Source organism: Vicugna pacos, chromosome 17 (genome assembly GCF_048564905.1).
Source record: "Vicugna pacos chromosome 17, VicPac4, whole genome shotgun sequence".
Classification (NCBI taxonomy): domain Eukaryota; kingdom Metazoa; phylum Chordata; class Mammalia; order Artiodactyla; family Camelidae; genus Vicugna; species Vicugna pacos.
In genome coordinates, this window is record NC_133003.1 from 2,546,228 (window position 1) to 2,567,913 (window position 21,686).

At 38.3% G+C, this 21,686-nt stretch overlaps 1 protein-coding gene and 1 long non-coding RNA gene across 4 annotated transcripts in view; one reads left to right on the forward strand and one right to left on the reverse strand.

Annotated features, from left to right (window-relative positions):
• The window catches only part of LOC107035086 (ankyrin repeat domain-containing protein 26-like), a 111,723-nt gene extending 110,536 nt beyond the window's left edge, over window positions 1-1,187 (reverse strand). For all 3 annotated transcript variants that reach the window (XM_072940883.1, XM_072940882.1, XM_072940881.1), the window contains exon 1: window positions 720-1,187. The gene's annotated coding sequence lies outside the window, so the exon portion shown is untranslated. The remainder of the gene's footprint in view (window positions 1-719) is intronic.
• LOC140686674 (uncharacterized) lies at window positions 666-20,448 on the forward strand. Its single transcript, XR_012060475.1, has 4 exons — window positions 666-778; window positions 11,344-11,428; window positions 17,606-17,748; window positions 19,778-20,448. It is a non-coding gene; the product is annotated as an uncharacterized lncRNA (long non-coding RNA).
• Window positions 20,449-21,686: the final 1,238 nt, after the last annotated feature.

Here is a 21,686-nt window from a genome sequence, read left to right on the forward strand (position 1 = left end):
TTTCATGCCCACAGCATAACCGGTGCTAGGAAGAAACTGATTTCTTTCTGGCCTTGGACCTAAATGTCAGTATTCACTTGGTTGGCTTAGCCTGTCCAAAGAATAAAACCATTCCTTTGCCACGTGAAAGAAACACCACAAAACAAAATTCTCAAAGGAGAATTATAATTCTCTAAAATGGAAAAAGCAACTCTGAGAATGGGAGTTTTTCCAAAAGGAATAAAGGAGTAAGACTAGCTGGGGGAGCGGCGGGAGGCACTGGCAGCAGCCCCATCCGGCCTGGCCGTGTGGGGGGCGGGCGGCGCCGAGAGTCCGGGCGCGGGGCGGGCGACTCTGAGGGTACGGGTGGGGTCGCGCTCGGCGGCGGCCCGAACGCCACAGAGGCTTCCACGCCCGTCGCCGGAGCGCCCGAGCGGCGGGGGCACAGTGTTCTGGCCAGCGGGAGGGGTGCGGAGCGACGAGGGCTCCGGGATGCTCCCCGCGCCCACAGCCGTGCCCCGGAGCCCGGACGGCCGACGTCCGCCCCGCCCCGCCAAGGCCTGCGGCCTCCCTCCCCCGCGGGGACCCGCGCCCGCCGGCCCGCCCGCTCCCCGCTCGCGATCGCTCGCTCCCTCCCGGCCTCCCTCCAGGCTCGGCGCTTCCAGCCCCCGCGCCGCGGCCGCCGCTCGGCCGCGCCTGCCCGCCCTACCCCCCGCCGCCATCCCGCCGCCCGCACTCACCTCAGCGGCCCATCCGGGCGCGCCCAGCCGTTGACCTGGTTTCCCCGCAAACCTCTCTGGTGGGTTATTCCTGATGGTGGGGTGGGGTTGTTACCCGGGAGTCGCCGGGGTTCGGGAGCGCGGCTGGCTTTCAACGGACCTGCAGTCCTCAGCCGCCCTTGCTGGCACTTTCCCCAGGCCAGCAGCACCGCGCAGACGTGGGTCCGGGCCGCCCTCTGCGGCTGCGGCGCTGACGGCCTCGCTGCCGGGCCGGGCCGGCGGGTAAACGGTTCCCGAGCTGAGGCGCGAGCGGACGGCCGCGCGCAACCGCCTTCCTGCGGGGACTGCGCGCACGCGCACCAGCGGGGCGGGAAAACGGCCGCTGCCCGTCGGCCGGGTCCCCGCGCGGGGCGCGGGCCCCGCTCAGCCCGTCACGCTCGCCGGGGACCTCTCGGTGAGGGCGCCGGGCCGGGTCGCGGGCCGCCGGAAGCGGGGCGGCGGAAGGACGGCCACGGCGGCGCCTGCGCGCCCTGCCAGGCAGGTGCCGCCCACCGTTTTTGGATATTTTTCTAGATTGTTTCCATTAATATACTTTTAATATTCTTTTATGTTGTTATCACTGTAACAGAATGTTTGATTTTGTTGCTTCTGAGTTTAATTAAAATAATCCTGAAGTTTTAATTGGTAATTGGCTTTGATTCAGAAGGTGAGAGCATTTCTTCTTTGATGGTGTTTACAGTCTAGTACATGCAAAAGAAAATTTTTGCATATGATATTAAACTCAGAAATAATAAGAAAGATCAATGATTAGGTCTCTAAAATAGCTGAAAATACATGGGAAGTAGATCAGAATAAACTAATCTCTGCCCAACTGAGTCTGAGTTTGCAGAGAAAAACCATGGTAGACCGGGAAACTCAGGCATTTAGTAAATTTCATAAGTTAGCTGAAGGAATCACTTATTCAAACTATGGTAAAATAGGAAAAAATGTATGAAAATCTAAGAATTAAATGATTTAGTGATGCTTAAAGTGGATAAACTTGAGGCATTAAGTCAAAGACTGTATTTGAGTAGATGTGTGATTTGGGCAAATTTTTATGCCTGTTGAGGTAAGTTTTATCATCTGTTTAACAAGGATAATAATTTCTGGTTCACAATCCTTAGTGAAGTTTAAAATAAAAAAATATGTGAAGTCTTTCAAGTAGGATGATCATATAAATTGCCTTCTAAACTAGAACCTTTCTAAAATAATTGAAAGTGAATGGTAGTGGTATCTATTATGCTAGAAAATTGAATGTAAACCAAAAGTGTCATAATTATTTAAAACCACCTGTCAAAATTTCAACATCTTCCATTTCTGGGTCTAATTCTACATACTGGTTTTTTATCTTAAGATGGATTGTTTCCTTTGTTACTTTTCTGTATGTCTCATATATTTTGATTTGATGTTGGCTATTGTGTATGAATTAAAATTTATGCTTAGAAATAGACATGGCTCTTGTACTGAAAGGGCTTCAATGTGAAGTTCTGAGTCAGTCTAGTCAGTAGATGGCCTGGGTGTAGGTTTTGTTTTTGCTGTAACTGCCTACAGTGCACCACAAACTACAAATCCATTCAGCATCTAACTGCTACTGCCTTGTGCTTAATTTGAGGCCTAGAGTGATAGATGTTTTTCCTCATTGCTCCTAACCCACCTTCAACTTTCAGCTGCCCCTACATGCTTTTCCCACTGAGATTTCTCTCCAGTTCTTTCCCCTCATCACACAATACAGTGCTGTTGCTTGTTGCTCAGTTCAAGGGTTGTGGTGGGGACAGGGGTTCTCCTTTCTTCTACTCTAGCCTTAATCTAGGGAGTCAGTGTGCTTGCGGGCCTCTGCCATGAGCTTTCTCAGCTTTCTTCTTTTTTCCTTTTGTGTCATTAAACTCGAGGTTTAATCTACCCTAGGATAGAGCAATCCCACTCCTGGGCATATATCTGGAGGAAACTCTAATTAGAAAAGATACATGCACCCTAATATTCATAGTAGCACCTATTTACAATAGCCAAGACATGGAAGCAACCTAACTGTCCTTTGACAGATGACTGGATAAAGAAATTGTGGTATATAATATATAAAATGGAATGCTACTCATTCATAAAAAAGAATAAAATAATGCCATTTGCAGCAACATGGATGGACCTGGAAATCATCATACTAAGTGAAGTAAGCCAGAAAGAGGAAAAAAAAGAACACAAGTGAACTTATTTACAAAACAGAGACAGACTCACAGATATAGAAAACAAATATGGTTATCAGGTGGGAAAGGGGGTTGGGAGGGATAAATTGGGAGTTTGGGATTTGTAGATACTAACTACTATATATAAAGGACATAAACAACAAGGTCCTACTGTACAGCACAGGGAACTATATTCAATACCATGTAATGGCCTATAATGAAAAAATATGAGAAAAAAATATTACATATATATATATATGAATCACTATGCTGTACATCAGAAATTAACACAACATTGTAAATCAACTATACTTCAATAAAAAAAATTTTAATTAAAGAAATAAAGCTTTCTTTGTATCAATGAGATGTTTTAGTCAGGAGTAAGTTTCTCGGCAGCCTCTGAGATAGCAGATCTCTGCTTGGTATCAATGCAAGGTCACAGAATCAAGCTGGTTTCCTTCTCTTCATTCCCACCCCCCTGTGGAAGACAGCTTTTGCTTTTATCCCTTTTTTAGAGTCACTGAATATTTGCTTTGTGCCAGGAGTCAGGAAAGCTTTTTCCCCTTTCATTAGTGACTTACAGCTTAGTTTCAAATAAAAGAAAGATCTGGGAACCAAGCAAAGTTTCTTTCCTATGCTTCACTGAGTAGGATTCTCTTAGGTCTTCAACTGTAGCTTCAATTTTTCTTGTTAAGTGCTTGATGGAAGGTGCATGGGAAAAAACTGTTGTGTGAGCTAGGACTTCCGATGAGTCACAGAGCTGCAGGGCTACTAAACTCTGCTGGCTCACATGTGATCTGTACGTATTCATTCAAGTTTCAGCCACCTTCTCCCCACTGGCATTATGATGGTTCGTCTTCCTCCTGTACTGTGACCAACGTGAAAAGTTCACATGCCCCATTTCTCTTCTGGGGTCCTGACCCCATTAAGAATTCAGTATAGCTGGCTGCTTACTGATCTCAGTTTTCCAGGAGGTCAAAGAAAATTTACGACTGGAATTTATTCAGCTTCTTCCAAGCAGCAGTAGAATCTACCAATTTGCTTATGAGCCATCCAGTTTTGCGTTATTTTGGGGATTACTCTAAGAATTAAGTGCAGTTATAGATCTCACAGTCTAATTAAGTTAATATATTTAGAACCACAGCATCTTTCTGCTGTTTCTGTCTTAGAGTTCAAGTACATATATTTAAAAAAACCAAAAGACTATGCTATATTTTTATTTTAACATTCATGTGTATTTTAAATAAACAGCAATGTAGTCTTTTATATTTTCTCAGATTTTTACCTTTCCAATGGTCTCTATTAACTTATTAAGATTGAATTTATTTATGAAGATTTAAGTTTTTATCTGTTAGCATTTTAGCATTTTTATAGATTATGTTTAGTGGTGAAGACTTCGTAATTTTTAAACTTGAAAATGTGTTTATTCTCTTCAAATCAAGAAGAATCTTTTTTTCTGACAAAGAATTCTGTGTAGTTGTTTTTTTCCTTCTATACTATAAAGTTGTCATTCCACTACCTTTTCATTTTCATAGTTTCTGATAAGCCATCCATGATAATTTGGATTGATGTTCCTTTATGTAATATATTATTTTTTCTCTGCATTTTTCCAAGGTTTTCTCTTTATCTTTATGAGTGACATGCTTTTAGCCTTATGTGTAGCTTGCTGAATCTGTAAACCGATGTCTTTTCACAATTTGGGGAAAAATTCACCCATTATTTCTTCAAATGTCTTTTTCTGCCCCATTCTCTCTGTTATTTCTGTCTGAGTCTACAATAATCCAAGGTTAAGTTTTCATCTTATCCACAGGCTCTGTTCTTTTGTTTCTTCTTCATGTTGAATTTCTATGAATCTATTTTAAGTTAGTTTTTTCTTTCCTCTATCTCCTTTCTGCTTATAAGCCCATCAAGTAATTTTTTAAAATTTCAGACAATATATTTTTTAATTCTAGAATTTCCATTTGCTACTTTTTGTGTATTCTATTTCTCTGGTAAAATTTCTTATCTTTTCAATCATTATGGAATAGGTTTCTTATCTCTACTATAATTAGAATCACTGCTGTTTAGGTCTGTGATTGATAAATTCAATGTCCACAAACATCAGCTTAGGCTTGACATTTGCTGATTGTCTTTTCCTTGAGAATGAATTACATATTCTTTCTTCTTGTGCCAACTAACTGGATTGCAATCCTGGATGTTATGAATGCTATGCCTTAGAGATTCTGGACTATCTTATGTTGCTACAAAAATGTTGATGACTTTTAGGAGGCAATTAAGCTAGATTCAAACTGAAAACTTCTTGACTTTGGTGCATGGCGGTTCTAATTTTCAGTCCAGTCTTCTTGTGATCTGCCTCATGCACCATGACTCAGATATCATCTAGGTTCACATTTACTCCATTTGTAGCCCGCTGTGCTTTCATTCACTCATTCATTCACTTGATGAGTTCATCAAAGAGGCATTTATGTTGCAAATAGTAACAAATCTCTCACTGTGTGCCAGAATCCATGATACATGCAAAGAAAAGTTAAACAGAATCCCATCCCTAGAGAAGAAACAGACAGGGAATTGATCATCAAAACAGTAAAACAGCAAGCATTTTAAGAGTTGTCATAGGACTATACCTAGGCAAAATTAACCTCAGGGATGGAAGCTGATTAGGAAGTAAGAGATGATGCTTGAGCAGTTTGACAGACAAGTAAGAAATTAGTCTAGTGAAGAAAGTCAAAGGATCTCCCTTGGGGAAGCAGCTTGCTTTATAAGAGCACGGACACGCAAGAGAACATGGTGCACCTTGGGAATATGGGAAGAGGGTTCTGCCGGGAGCTAAGATATCTCTTGATAAATCAGGGTCAAACGTGAATGCTAGTCAATGCTAGTCGAAGAATTTTGACTTTATTTCAAGCACTAGGAATTTAAAATAATCTAGACTGTCATTTAAAACCAACTGATGATCAAAATTATACTGGGGAAAAGCCAATGTTTACTTGCAGGTTCTGATGTAGACAGCTGGGATGGTTTGAGAGGAAAGATGCTGGATTCAAGCTTGTTTATATTAATTTGAGGTAAAAAGTAACCTTGTGTCCTTAGGATTTCCACATAGAGCATAAAGTTTTTTGAATATTATTTTTAATGTATTATTTTAATTAATTAATTAATTAAATTTTATTCGGGTGGGGTGGTACTAGGTTTACTTATTTATTTTTAAAGGAGGTACTGGGGATTGAACCCAGGACCTTGTGTGTGCTAAGCATGTGCTCTACCCCTTGAGCTCTACCCTCCCCTACTTATTTTTTCATTTTTAAAGTATTAGGCTCACTGTTGTCCTTCTCTCATACTTTGCCTGTGACTAATTGTTTTTTTTTAAGTTTTGCTGTATCATTCTTACATAGTGCAAAAATTTTTAATGGGTTTGAATCAAAATATGAACTATTTGAATTTTCAAAAGTGAAGTTGAAAATCAAGTGAAAAGTTTTCAAGATGGGAAGCACTATTATGTTCATAATAATCAGGACTCATTCATTATTATAAATACGTATCGTGGCTGTGTGTACGTGTGTGGGTGTGTGTGTGAGAGAGAGATTTGGGTGCTGGGGCACCATGGTGAGAAATGATTCTTGTTTTCATGGACCTTACAGTATAATGGGAGAAATACACAAATACACATTAACCACATGCTTATGAAAATACAGTTGATCCTTGCAGATTCCATATTTACAAATTCACTCGAACGCTGTTTATTTGTAATCCCCACATCAATACTCACTGAACTTTTGCAGCTATTTGTGGACATTTGCACATGCAGTACAGTGAAAAATGTTGGTCTCCTGATGCTCAAATTCCAGCCTCAAGTGGAAATCGGTGATGCTCTGAGCTCTTGCTTCAGCTCTCTATGCTGAACAGATGTCCTTTCCTGTTCTCTGTAGTGCTATAGCTTTTGTTTTTTGTTTTTGAGTTGTTGGGGTTTTTTTTTTGCATTTTTGTGCTTTTTGTTGGTAATTTTACTGTTTAAATCAGCCCCCAAGCATGGTCCTGAAGTGTTGTCTAGTGTTCTATGTGCCTTAAGGAGAATCTGTGTGTGTTAAGTAAGCTTTGTCAGGCATGAGTTACAGTGCTGATGGACATGGGTTCAATGCTGAGGACTCAACAATACATATGAAATAAGATGTCTTTAACCAGAAACACATAAAACAAGGTTATGTATCGACTGGATGGTGAAAATGTTGTCACTGGAAGTTCGGGAAAAACCTAACCCTGTATTTTCCTTTGGAGCAATGGCTCAGTATTTCCTAATTTAATGTTCAAAGCAACTTTATAGAACACAACTACCACAGATAGCGAGAATCAAATTTACATATAAAATTACTATTTAGGCAGTTGGTATTAGGTAAGTGTATGCTTTTTTGTGTGTGGAGACGGCAGTTACAGTGGATGATCAAGGAAGACATTCCTGAGGCTACGGTGCAGTGTTTAAGGCAAGTTTACAAGTAAAAGAGACTTCTAATCTGAAAAGATGCATGCACCCCATAGTTCACAGCAGCATTAATTTCAATAGCCAAGAAACAAGGTGGTAATCTCAGTGTCCATCAATCAGATGAATGAATAATGAACATGTGGTATATATATACACAATGGAATATTACTCAGCCATAAAATGATTGATATTTTGCTATTTGTAACAACATGGTTTGACTTGCTGAGTGAGGTAAGTCAGAGAAAGTCAAATACTGTATATTAGCACTTATATATGGAATCTAAAAATTGAAATAATATGAATAAATATAACAAAACCTAACAGACTCACATACATAGAGAACCAACTAGTGGTTACCAGCGGGGAGAGGAAGGGGACAAGGACAAGATAGGGGTAAGGGATTAAGAAGTACAAATTTCCATGTATAAAATAAAAAATGTACAAGGATACATTGTACAGCACAGGGAATATGGCCAATGTTTTATAGTAACTGTAAGTGGTTAATAATCTATACAATATTGAATCACTACACTGTATACCTGAAACTAATATTATATATCAACTATACTTTAATTAAAGATAAATAAGTAATAAATAAATAAATAAAATAGGGGAAAAAAGCAGATTAAGTGTCAATAAGATTAAATAAGAATGGGTCTGTCAGTCCACCTATGGAACCAGCCCTTTAGTGAGAGAGCATATTTACTCTTATGCCTGAAAGAAGCCAGTATGGCCAAGCTCAGCACTGAGTCATAGTCATCAAAGTTTCGATGATGCAAAACTGTCTAGACCCTAACTCTAAACACTAGGACACCATTGAAAGGGGCAGATGGTGGCAATGGACTGATCAGTTTCTATTTTTGAAGAAAAAAATTATATACCAAAGAACAACTCAGAAATGATAGATTAAATGAGGGTGTGGCAGAAGAGCTGAAGAAAAAAGGAGAGATAAATTTATATTTAAGTTCATCTATGGTAATTTGTAATTGAAAGGCATTTCCCTGAAATCACCTAGAAAGATCTAGGTGGTATATTTTGTTTGTCTGGACTTGTTGTGGCTAAGGACAAAAGGCCTGTAGCTAATTTGACAGTTTGACTGCATAGTGACAATATGTCAGCCTCTTCCAACCAGATGAATGAGAAGAGAAAAATAGACAAAGCTAAATGGCTTCTCATGTTTCCATCCCATTTGGTGAAAAATCTACTTTATATTCAGAAAGTCAGAGCCCATTTTTCTTTTTCCAGGAGAGAAATAAAAGGTAAGTCCGCAGGAGAATGAACAATCGGGGTCTCATGGCATAAAAATCACTTTCCTTTCACGAACAAACTACAATTAAATGCAAGCAGCTTTTAATTTAAAAAGTTATGATACTTTTTGTTTTGTTTTCATCATCATTGGAGCTAGCAGCAAGTGTGGGTTAAATCTTCTATTTTAGGATATTATATCCACATTATTTCTTGCTTTTTTACTTTTTCCCCAGAAAAACAGGTATCTTTTCCTACACCTCATTATTTTTTCCTTCTGAAATTCTTGCTTATATATTCTGTCTTTTAAATAAATATTAACATGACTCATAATAAGTAGATTTTTGACTCAGAGACTATTCATTTGAGAATGGTTTTTTAAACTGTGGATTTATATTTAGAAGTCTCTTTAAAGAGCACTAAAGATGAAAATGATTTTAGAGATAAGCAGAGTGAAGCCTCAAGAGAGGGAGTGACTTTGAAGGAGAAAGTTAGTTTGTAGCATTCCTGGGACCAGACGTGGAGCCTCTGCATTGCACAACTTCAGGGGTTGCTTTGGGAGTGCAGGCCTCCTCTGAGATGCCAGACAGCAGCTCCGACAAAAGCCCAGATCCCGGCTTCGGACATTAGTGCTCTCCTTCTGCAGAAGGCGGTAGGCAGGAGCCATCCTCCTGAGTTGAGGCACACAGCCCAGCCGCCATCCTCACACAAATCTGGCATGTGCTATTTGATTTACCCTTCCTGTAATCAGCTGATGATTTACCAGTATGTACCCCACAATAGGGGCCAAAAATTTTGATCCACAAAATGAAAAAGGAAGTATGAGTGGATGCTAATTGTCTAAAGCGCTCAAAAATTCAACATGAATGTTAAATTTCTACTTACAGAAATTTCTGAATGTTAAATTTCATGCTTCAACCATGCCAGCAATAAGAAAAAGAGGCCTTGCTTTTTGTCCTGGTGTGATGAGTAGTGGTTTCCTGGAGTGCAGAAGGTGATATCTTTCAGATTATTTGCGTAATAGTCTTTGCCAAGCACTCTGCCCTCCTCTGTGATGAAGAGTGTTTCAAATATTGTGCAATTAACTGTTACCAGCTATTGTGTGTGACTCACTCCCTTTGAAAGAAGATAAAACAAGGGCACGGGCAAAATCTCTGAAACAATTCATAGGTTTGAAGTGCAAATGGGAATTCAAATATCAATCTCAATGTGGAAAACAGGCATTTAGACCTTGTCAGTTGCAAAAGTGAGTGATTCATAGGAAAAATAAACATTAATTCAGAAAAAAAAGAGAGAAATATACTACTAGTCAAGGTTATGGAGGATAATGCGGGATTGATGTATATCATGTTTCTTTTTTTCCTGTAGAATCTTGATATTAGCACTTAAAAAAAAAAGCCTCATAGCAAGCTGCCCAACCCAAAAGTACTTCAGATTTACTGTGAAGCTGAGTTTTTCCTTACTGGTTGGGTTTTTCAAATGGCAGGCCATCTTTACTGTGGTCTTTAAGTGGCTGAATTTCAGGTTCCCGAAGCTCCTGCTGCTACTACCATCCCTGAAACTCAGTTCTCACGTGTGATTGGAGTATTTGGCCATGTCTGTAGTATTCTTTGAAAGAACTGCAAAATATATAAAATCGTAATATCTCCCAGTTAGATCTAGAGTTCTTATGTCAGGAGTACAGTTAAGTTAAAAGAATTTTCCACTTGCCCTATGAGAATACTCACAAGGAGAGGACTATACTAACCATGGACATTCAGTAACATCTAAATATGTACTAATTTATCAACTACTTTTTAAGGAGACATTCAGAGACAAAAGAAACTAAATTATCCAGAACTCATTTCTCCCCAGAAATCACCTCTTCACTGCTAATGTACTGATCTTAGTAACAGTAATGCTGCCCTGTCTTTTTATCTCTGTTTCTCCTAGAATATAATTGCAAACTTTTCTCAAATTAATGTATTATTGTGCATTTTTATATAGCTAGTGTTCCAATATAGAAAGTAAAAAAAAAATTGGTGAAAAATGCAAAACCTCACATTGCTATTCATGAAAAATAACGTTAAGTACTCTCTTTAGCAATGAATACAATTGAGTGGAATGACTTTCCTCAAGCTGGTATCACTGGAAACAGCAAACAAAACCTTTTTATTTTATGCTAACCACTTGTAAATCTTACAATGAACTTTTCTACTGATACTTCATGGTTTTTCTGGGCTTATGTAACTGGGAGGAAAAAAAAAAAAGCTTTTGAGCTGCATCTTGAAGCTGTAAACTTTCCACAGGCAGAGATTATCCAGATTATTGAATTTACACTTTTTCACTTTGGTGTTTAAACTTTAAATGAAAATATCAGATGCTCATTGGTTAAAGTTCAAATGGTAGAAAAGGATGTATCTGTTATGAATGTTTCCAACTGTGAGTAACACAAAACCTGACTACAAGTGGTTTATACCATGAGAATGTTGTTTTTTAAAAATTTGTTTCCTTCATAAAGATCAAAGGTGTAACCGCAAGAGTGAACCAAACTTCAGGCTGTCATGAACGTTCAGATTCTCTTTCTGATGTGACATGTTCATTGGGTTGTTTTTTTAATAAAGTGATTTTTTGTCCTATAGCTGAAAATCCTAGGCAGGATGAATCATACGTATTCCTTCTATGGAATAAGTAGTGTGAAAACTCAAACATCTATCTCTACTCCCCAAAGAGGCACTATCCTTCTTGGGATATAAGAAGAGATTGGGAAGTGGAAGAAGCACGTGTCCCAAGCTTTCCTCAACACCTGCAGACAGGTAAGCCTGGCCTCCCCATATAGAACAATAGTCACACTCAATCTGATTCATCAATATCATGTTGATTTTTACATTGTTCTCAATTAAACAAGAGTGAGCTTTTAAGGACAAATAAGCTCATGCCTCAAGGATAGTAAGTTCTAGACTTCTCACAACGCTCTAGCTCATTTTGGTCTGGACCCTCACAGCAGCTGTCAGAGCACCTGCTTTGTCTTGACCCTGCTGTGCGCCAGCCGCTGGGGCTGCCTCACTTGGGCGCAGCATAGATGCGCTCAGCTCTCTGTCCAGCTGTTTCCTCCTCTGCAATGTTCTTCTCATCTGAAGTCTTGTCTACTCTCCTCTCACTTCCATCAGGTGGTTATTCAAATCCTGCTTCTCAGAGAAGCCTTGCCTCACTGCCCTTCTACAGGAGCAGCACACCCCAGCCCACCACTCCCACCACTCTCCTTGCTTCTATTTTTATCCTTACGACATCCAGCATTCTCTGTATTAATTAATTTTTTTTTGGCACCTGGAGCAAAACCTAAGTTTTCTGAAGGTAGGAATTTTTGTCTCTTTGCTCAGCGTGGAAACTCTGGCAGAGAAAACAGTTCCAAATTTGGGAACTTCACAAGATTTGGGCAAATTGAGTTTTGAGTTAGGGTCTCAGGCATGGTGCAAGGGGAAAGTGACAAAGCAACTAAGATTCACTGCTAAGACACAAAACAGTCAGTACTGTGTGTGGTTTTCCTTTGTCTCCTTTTCTAGATGGCTCTATGTATTGATGTTTTGCGTTTGTCTCTCTGGTGCGGAATACTGTGTGTGCTTAGGGAATGCTTAGATGCACCTGCAGGTAGGAAAAATAGGTTTCTCAGCTATTCACGTCACTGTGGCAGGAGCTGGTACACCGGGGTGGAGGGAGAGGGGCACTGGCTTTGTTGTCCTTTCTGTTTCCTGTCATCCCACCCAACTTCTGTCACTGCTCACCCCAAAGAGAACCAGTCAAGGCAAGGTAAGAGTTTCCTCAATGTGTCTTCAATGAAATCTGTGGCAGACTTTGGAAGAGGACCTGAAAGTGTTCTCCACAGCATCTTTCAATTTGACGTAAGTAATAATCTGGACAATAGCAATACTAAATTCTAACGGCCTTTGCTGACAGCCAGGCACTTTTCCAGCAAACATCACCCCACTTAATGTTCAGCACAGTCCTAGAGGGCATGTCCTAGATTTACTCCAATTCCAGGTAGGAGGGACACTGCCCAAGGTCACCATCAAATTGCAAGAGCCAGGAGTTTCCCCCAAGCAGTCTGGCTCCAGACTGCATGCTCTTAACCACTCTTAGACTATCCTGTCTTTATTGGCTCCGACCTATGATTCTTTCTTAATGTGTTTTTGTGAATTTATGAACTTCTTTTGTTTTCAGTAATATCCTCATATTCTTATTTTATTATAGTTTTGGGTTCATCAGTAATATATCTTGACTTTTAATAAATATCATTTAGGCATCTATTACTATTATGCATATTTTAAAATGTATTAATAAAATACATTCACTACTAATGCACTTCAGGGAAAAAGTCACTTGGTGGCTTTGTGTTATAGCTTTTAATGAACACTAGATTCTTTTTGCTGGTATGTTTTATGGAATTTTGAATTTATTTTCTGTTGGTCTGTGAGTTTTCTTTCTATGTAACATCTTTTTTTTTAAAGGTGTGTATTAATTTTTGTTCAGGTTTTCTGTTCTTTACATTCCGGAGCAGTTAAAATTCATGGGAAGTATTTTTCCTTGAAGTTTTGGAAGTTTTACCTATGAGTATAATCTTACATTGGCTGCTTATCCAACCACTTGCCCTAAAGCCTGTTAGGATGCTTGTCTCATAATTCCTGGGAAAAGGTCACATTTTCTCACTTCTCCATTCCTGTAACAAAGCAGGACCCTATTGTTTTAGAGGCATTAGCCCGCTTTGACCTTCTTTGTCTGGGAAAAAAAAATAAAGCTGCCTTTTCTACTTCATCCACAACTCTGTCCTTGAGTCTCACTTTGGTTAGCAGAGTACAGAGGCTGTGTTTCAGCAACATTCCTATCTATGTGCAAATCTCTCAGTTTTGAATTTAGTTTCTGTCCCTCTTTGCTTAATTCATTTTTGATAAAATAATATCTCTTGGCTTCTGTTCTCAGCTCTGTGAGGGCTAAGTTATTAGACTTTCTCAAAATGACAGACAGCATATTTTGTGTAAAGTGTGTACTCTGTAAATGCAGGAGGGGAAGGAGGAGAGAGAGAATGAGAGAAAGAAAATTTAGCCATTTGAGAGCTTAGATAATTCTATGATAAATTATAATTTGTACATTTTGTGTCATGTAGATTTACCTATTACCAATTCACTTCTTAATTTATGAAAATTCCATGTTGTGTTTATTAAAGAGTACTTTTTGGTTTCAGTTCCCCATCATCTTTATAATCATGTGTATGTGGTGTATATGTCTCTAGCAGAAGCTTGAACAAAATATGACAGCCCTAATGTCTGAGGGCTGAAACTTAAGTGAATTTTTCTATTACTGAGGATGTAACAGATTTATAAACAATTAAAAATTCTTTAAAAGAACAAGCTTAAAAATCCAATGATCCTATGAATTTAATTACAAAATTGGTAGTTTATTACAGAACTTTTTATAGACATGTGTATTCCTTTTCCAGGTAAATACCTAACACAGATTTGTTGGGTCAGGGTAACTATACCCTTTATTTATTAGAAACTACCAAAGATGATTCCAAAGTGGTTGTGCCATTTTTCATCTACACCAGCAGTATTGCTCCACAACCTCCCTTCTCAGTATTATCAGTCTGTTTAATTTTAAGCTATTCTACTGAAAGGCAAAAAATATTTCATTTTGCCTTTATTTGCACTTTTCTAATGATTGAAGACACTAAATCCCTATTTATGTACTTATTGGCCCTAATCTATCTTACCCAAATTCTGTCCATTAAAATGTTTGCCCATTTTTATTGTGTTTTGTCTTTCATATTTTAGGAATTCTTTTCACATGCTTGACACGAGTCCCTGTGTTACTGAGCCCAAACTCGTTCTGCTCGTTGCTCGACAGGCCAGTAAATTGGGAGACTAGGTGCTGGGGCAAGGAACAGAGACTTTATTTGGAAAGCCAAGAGACTGAGAGAATGGCAGACTAATGTCTTGAAGAAACATCCTGCTCCATTCAGAATGCAGGCTCCTTTTATTTAAAACAAATCAGCAACAAAAACAGAGGAAGGGGTGTGGTTGGTTGTTGCGAACTTCTTGGTGTAGGAATTCTTTGTTCCTGCAGCTGTCCACGGAGGGCCAGAGCATGGTGCTCCTGCAAAACCTCTGATAAAACAAATGTTACTCTCTATTCTGCAACTTGTTATCTTTAAGTGAGTGCAGAGCTGGCAAGACTAAGCCTAGGAAACAGGGCACAGCGTCAAAGCCAAAGGAGCAGATCTAATTATAGAGTCAGATTTGTTCTTTTCTACTACAGTTAGTCAGATTAAAGTATACTGGTTATCTTCTACCTGTCTGTGGATTAACTTTTCATTTTCTTAACTATATTTTTGAATAGGCAAAAATTTTAATTTTAATGAAATTTATTTTGTGAGCTTGTTTCTTTTAAGATGGGTTTCTTAGATATGTCAATTTCACTAGGCAACAGTTTCTAGTTTTTCAACTTAACTCTTACCTAAATATCACTGTGAAGATATAAGTGAGGGAGATTAATCTGGAACATCAAGTGGGCCTGACTGAATCAGTTAGGTATTAAAAGTAGGGCTGATACAGGTGAGGGGAGAGATAGTCATTTTCCTATGTTTTCTTTTGGAAACTTTATAGTCTTAGATTGTATATTTAAGTTTATGATCTGTATTACAGTTTTCTGTGTGTATGTTTGGATATAATGAATGAGATTTATTTTTCCCTTCATTCGAATACTCACTTTTTCTAGTAACATTTCTCAAAAAATGTTTTAATTCTAATTGGATTGCCTTATCATCTTTATCAAAAAATAATTTATCAAATACATATGGGTCTCTGTCTGGAGGTGCTACTCTTTTATTACTCTATCTTTTCAAACCTTATTCCAATTTATATTGTCATAATTACTAGAGCCTTATAGTGAATCTTGAAGCCATGTTGTTTAAGATTTTCAATTTTGTTTTTACTTGGCTATTTTAGATGCTTTGTACTATACATAAATTTTAGAATCAGCATGTCAAATTCTACAAATGTATAATAATATTTAAATTAGTTGTGTACAAATTTAAAGAAACAATGGAATGCTGTTATGAATAAAAAAATATTTGTTCTAAACTATCCCATATAATGATTCATATTTGATTCTTACAATAAATAGTGTTAATTTTTAATGAATATATATATATATATATATAATCAACTAAGAATTTTCTTATAAAAAGTTCAAGTAAATGATTTAGGAATGCATTGTTTTTCTTGTTTTTGTTTGTTTCAATAACCTTAAAACCAGCTTTCCCCACATTTGTCCATTTGATCTTTTAAGACTAATTTTGCTACCATAGCTTGTAATTTAAATTAAATTGACTAAATATGAATTTTCCTGCTTTGTCTGTTTAGTAATTTCCTTTTTTTAACTTTTTTTACTGAGTTACAGTCATTTTACAACATTGTATCAAAATCCAGTGTAGAGCACAATTTTTCAGTTATACATGAGCATACCTTTATTCACTGTCACTTTTTTTTTGCTTTGAGCTACCATAAGATCTTGTATATATTTCCTTGTGCTATACAGTATAACCTTGTTTATCTATTCTGCATATGCCTGTCAGTATCTACAAATTTTGAAATCCCTGTCTGTCCCTTCTGACCCCCCACCCCCTTGGCAACCACAAGTTTGTATTCTATGTCTATGGGTCTGTTTCTGTTTTGTATTTCTGTTCATTTTTTTTCTTAGATTCCACATATGAGTGATCTCATATGGTATTTTTGTTTCTCTTTCTGGCTTACTTCACTTAGAATGACATTCTCCAGGAACATCCATGTTGCTACAAATGGCATTATGTTGTCATTTTTTATGGCTGAATAGCATTCCATTGTATAAATATACTACTTCTTCTTTATCCTGTCATCTGTTGATGGACATCTATGATGTTTCCATGTCTTGGATATTGTAAACAGTGCTGCTATGAACATTGGGGTGCAGGTGTCATCCTGAAGTAGGGTTCCTTCTATATATATGCCTAGGAGTGGGATTCCTGGGTCATACAGTAAGCCTATTCCTAGTCTTTTGAGGAATCACCATCCTGTTTTCCATGGTGGCTGCACCAAACTGCATTCCCACCAGCAGTGTAGGAGGATTCCCTTTTCTCCACAGTGTCTCCAGCATTTGTCATTTGTGAACTTTTGAATGATGGCCATTCTGGCTGGTAGTAATTTCCTTGATATTGAAATTATGCTTGCCACTTGGATGTCTTCAGAGATCCACCTGAAAGTAATACATTAGAGAAATTGTGCACTGTAGCATCAAAAATCTTTGCTCAAATTGAAATTTATTCTGCTAGGAAGACAATAGACTTTATAACTGAGTAAAACTTAGAAACTAATACTTTTGAATTTCTAGCATCAAATTTTTATCTTAAGCAGTCAAATAAATTGTTACTATTAATGTAAGTCTTGATTGTGGTGGTGGTTTCATGGGTGTATACATCTATCAAAATCCATCAAATTTTACATCTAAAATATATATATAAAAATATATATATATATAAATATATATATATTTTCCATGTATGACAGGCTTTTTGCTTGCTTTGTCTGATTCTATGTGCCAAGCACTTAGTCCAGCTCCTGGCATATTGAAGGACAAATATTTGTAAAATAAATAAATGTATTCCACCCTGATTTATTTTTAATGTTCAGTATATTAGTAATCTCATGTATAGTTATTTCACTAAAAGAGAAATTACTTAAAATTTTATTAGACAGTTTTATGCTTAATAGAATGCAGAAACTATTTGATGGACATTACATCCACTTACTGTTTCTACTGAGTTCATAGCTGGACTACCTTTCTTAGACTCTCTTACAGTTAAGTATGTTTATGTGATTTGTGTCTGGCCAGTGAATTACAGGTGGAACCAAAATAACACTTCCATGCCTGACCATATATTCTTCTGATTGCTCTCTTCCCTGTAGGCTGGATTGAAAGAAAATGCCCAGTATGACCACAGAAACCATATTTTGATGATGGCAAAGACTGCATTATTATCCCAGGACCTCGAATGTCTTCATGGAGTGGACAGTCCCTCTCCCCGCCACCATCTCTACTTAGATTTTATGTGAGTAAGAAATAAATACTTCAGATGCTACACTACTGAGATTTGGCAGTATTATTTATAACAGCAGTTAGATTGATCCTGATTAATACAAAAGTGTTATCTTAAAGTGTAGTGCTGCTGTGACAAAAATCTAAATGTACATCATTGTCTTGATAATTGGGTGGCAGGGAGTAATGACAGTGATGTGAAGAAAAGGTAGACACAGTGCTGGTGGGAAAGCAAAATTGCACATACACTTTGGAGGACAGTTAGTTTCTTACAAAACTAAAAATACTCTTGTTATATAATCCAGCAATCATGCTCCTTCATAGTTAGAGGTGAAAATTTATGTCCATAGAAAAACCTGCACGCAGGTGTTTATATATATAGGAGCTTTGTATTTGAAAGCAACCAAGATGTCCTTCAGTAGATAAACTGATAAACACTGGTACATCCCAGAAGTGGAATATTATTCAGTGCTAAAAAGAAATGAGCTATTAAGCCAGGTAAAGACATGGTGGAAACTTAAAGGTATGTTGTTACTAAATGAAAGAAAGCCAATATGAAAAAAGCTGCAAGCTGTATCATTCCAACTCGATGACGTTCTGGAAGAGGCAACACTTTGGAGCCAGTAAAAAGCTCAGTGGTTGCCGGGGGAGGGGGGAATATGGGAACTCTCTGTACTCTGAAGAACAGAGCAGAGAGACTTTTTAGAGCAGTGAAACTATTCTGTGTAATACTCCAGTGGTGGATACATATTATTATATGTTTTTCCAAACCCTGAAAATGCACAACAGGCATGAACCCAAATGGACTTGGGATGGTAATAATATATCAATGCAGGTTCATTGATTGTAACAAATGTGCCACTTGGTGCCAGGTGATGATAGTGCAGGAGGTGGTGCATGTTGGTTGGGGTAGGGTTGGGGATCATGTGGTAACTCTTTGTGCTCTTCACTCAGTTTTGCTGTGGACTTTAAACTGCTCTATAAAATTGTATATTAAAAATAGAACGATGGAAAGCCACATTATGCAGCATTAAAAAGTTACACAGTTGTCACCTGTGATAACACGGATGGCTGACCACTGTGTGACTCTACTAGGGCTGCTGTAACAAAGTATCATGACTTGTGTGGCTTATATAACAGACATGCATTATCTCACACTTCTGGAGGCTAGAAGTCCAAGATTAGGTGTCAGAGTTGCTTCCTTATGAGGGTGTGGGGAAGGCTTTGTTTCATGCCCCTCCTCTAGTTTCTGGTGGTTCTCTGGTGATCTGCCATCCTGTGATTTGCAAAATCACCAGTGATTTCTGCTTTCATCTTCATGTAGTATTCTTGTGTGTATGTCTCTGTGTCTTAATTCTTCCTTTTTATAAGAACACCTGTTATATTGGATTAGGAGTCCACCCTATTCCAGGAAGTCCTCAATGTAATTAATTACATCTGTGATGACCCTATTTCCAAATGAGGTCACATGAGATACTGGGGGCTAAGTCTTCAACATGTGAATTTTGTGGAAACACAAATCAACTCATAATATTTATCAAACCTAGAAGTGTAAGGGAACAAACTGAAATAGAATGTTAGTATATTTTGGTTGCTATTAGCTGAGTGTAACAAGGAAAATAAAGAAAAAGATGGGCTTAACTAACCATTGCCTGGTGTAATGTAATGGTCATAATGATATAAGATTGCGAATAGCATGATTCCAGAAATATGAGGCTTCAAAGAATTGGAAAAAAAACCCCAACAAACAGTAGGAAATAAAATTGAAATAGCTCTGGGTGACAAAGATCTCCCCACTCAAGCTTTAAGTTCTCAAAATTGCTTATACAGAATTAAAGAGAATGGAATAGGGCAAGGTGGCAAAAACCAATTTGAGCTTAATAATTATTTCTGGGGAAAAAAACTATTGGGAAATAAAAGTGTGACTATTGGCAAATGAAACAGACTAAAAATATGCACATAAGAAGCCTATTAAGCAGTTGATAAAATGAGACCAACTTTTAAAAAGGATTTGACCATTCAAGTTCTAAAACAACTTCTAGACCATCAAATATGCACCAGTTGGAAGTATGCTGTGGAAGCTGCAGAGCTCACAAGCCGGGCAGAGTTGTCAAAGCCAGCTTCAGATGGGTCCATGGAAGAAAATGGACACAAAGAAGTTTGCAGAAGCTGGCTCTTGTGGCCACAGACAACAACGGACATGAAATCTTATTCCTTTCAGAGAGCAGAATTAGAGTCATTTAATGAACCTCTGAATCCAGGAGCAACACAAGGCTTGCCACAATATTTCCAAATTACCATGTCCTGAGATTATGGTGTGTTTCCGTTGCTTCCCTTTGATTGTGAGTTTCTTATACTGCATTTGTTCTTATTGGGTATATGGGAGGACAGGAGTGTAGCTCCCTATAGCATGGGTCACAGAAGGACATGAGTAAAGAAAAGTGAGTTGTGTGCAAATCCTAGTCCTATATATCTCTGGAGATGGAGCTAAGGCTTTCTCATTGGGAATTAAGTGGCTGTGTTTTATCAGAAGAAGAATAAAATAAGTATGTGGCCACTAGAAGTACTGTCCATACAGAGTCTGGTTGGTTTTTCACCCAATTCTTTCCTCCTGGGCACAGAATTCTTCCAGCCTTATATGCAGCTAAGTGTACCTATGTGACTAAATTCTGACCACTGCTATGTTTAAACAATAAAAATCACTTGCATGTTTTTTCTGTTTTCTCATTTTTTCATTTGCTTACTGGATGTCACTGCTACAGACATCTTTGAAAGCCATATACTGAATAAAGTTCAAGGCTCCATCAACTTGGCTTCTTGAATTCCTTGAGCAAACACCACTCTTTCATGCCAATTAATCTTACATAATTAGACATACATTTGTATTTGTTAAGTCACTGAGATATGGGGGGTTATCTGTTGCAGGAGTTAGTAGTACTTTAATTAACAGATGTATCTTTGTTATATTTGGTCTTAGGTTGTGTTATCTGAGACGTAGGCCCTAAGAAAAGAATGTCAATACAAATAGTTTATGTGGGAGGTTTTTGCAGAATGAATATGAAGGAAATAAGACAATTCAGTGTGTGTGAATAAGGCTACTGCTCTAGTCAACCTAGCCTTAATCCTCATGGTGACTTCTAAGACAGTGCATGGATCATATCTCTGAGACACTTCACTCAACAGATAAAAAGCTGTGTCATTGGATGAGGGCTTCTTCTAGAGACATCAACCCATTGGCCCTTAGGCCTGTACATGCTTGCCTCAAGCATGCTGTTATAGACTGAGTTATGGCCCCCAATTCATTTGTTAAAGCACTTCCCCCCTCCATGTGACTATATTTGGACATAGAACCTTAAAGAGGTAATTTAAGTTAAATAAAATGATAAGGATGGGCCCCTAATCCAATTTAACTGCTGTCCTTGTGAGAAGGAGACTCCAAGGGTGTGTGTGCAAAGAAAGAGTCACTGGGACACAATGAGAAAGAAATGTTTATAAGCCAAGGAGGGGGCCTCAGAAGACACCTATGGACACCTTGATCTTGGACTTCCAACCTCTAGAAGTGCTATCTGTGGTAGTTGTGTTCTATAAAGTTGTCATTATTTCCTTTGCTGCTCCTCTAGTACAGGATCTTACAATGGTAGAACTACATTTTGTTTTTAAATAGTAGCTTCTTGGCTCCATTTCCCAAATATTTTCACTGACAAATCTAGATGATTTCTAAGCTTTCTAAGATGCCACTCATGTACTGCCTCTTAAAATCACTATTCACTATGAGCTGCATCCAGTTTGCATCTCTGCCTCACTTTCATCATCCACCACAGTAGATCCACAGTATGAATGCATCCCTCCCCTGCTCTGCCTCTCTTTCTCTTTGTCTCTCTCCAGCATGTTTGACTTGCCGCCATACAGGCTGGGAACCAGGAAACATGGAATCTAAACCCGGCTCTATCA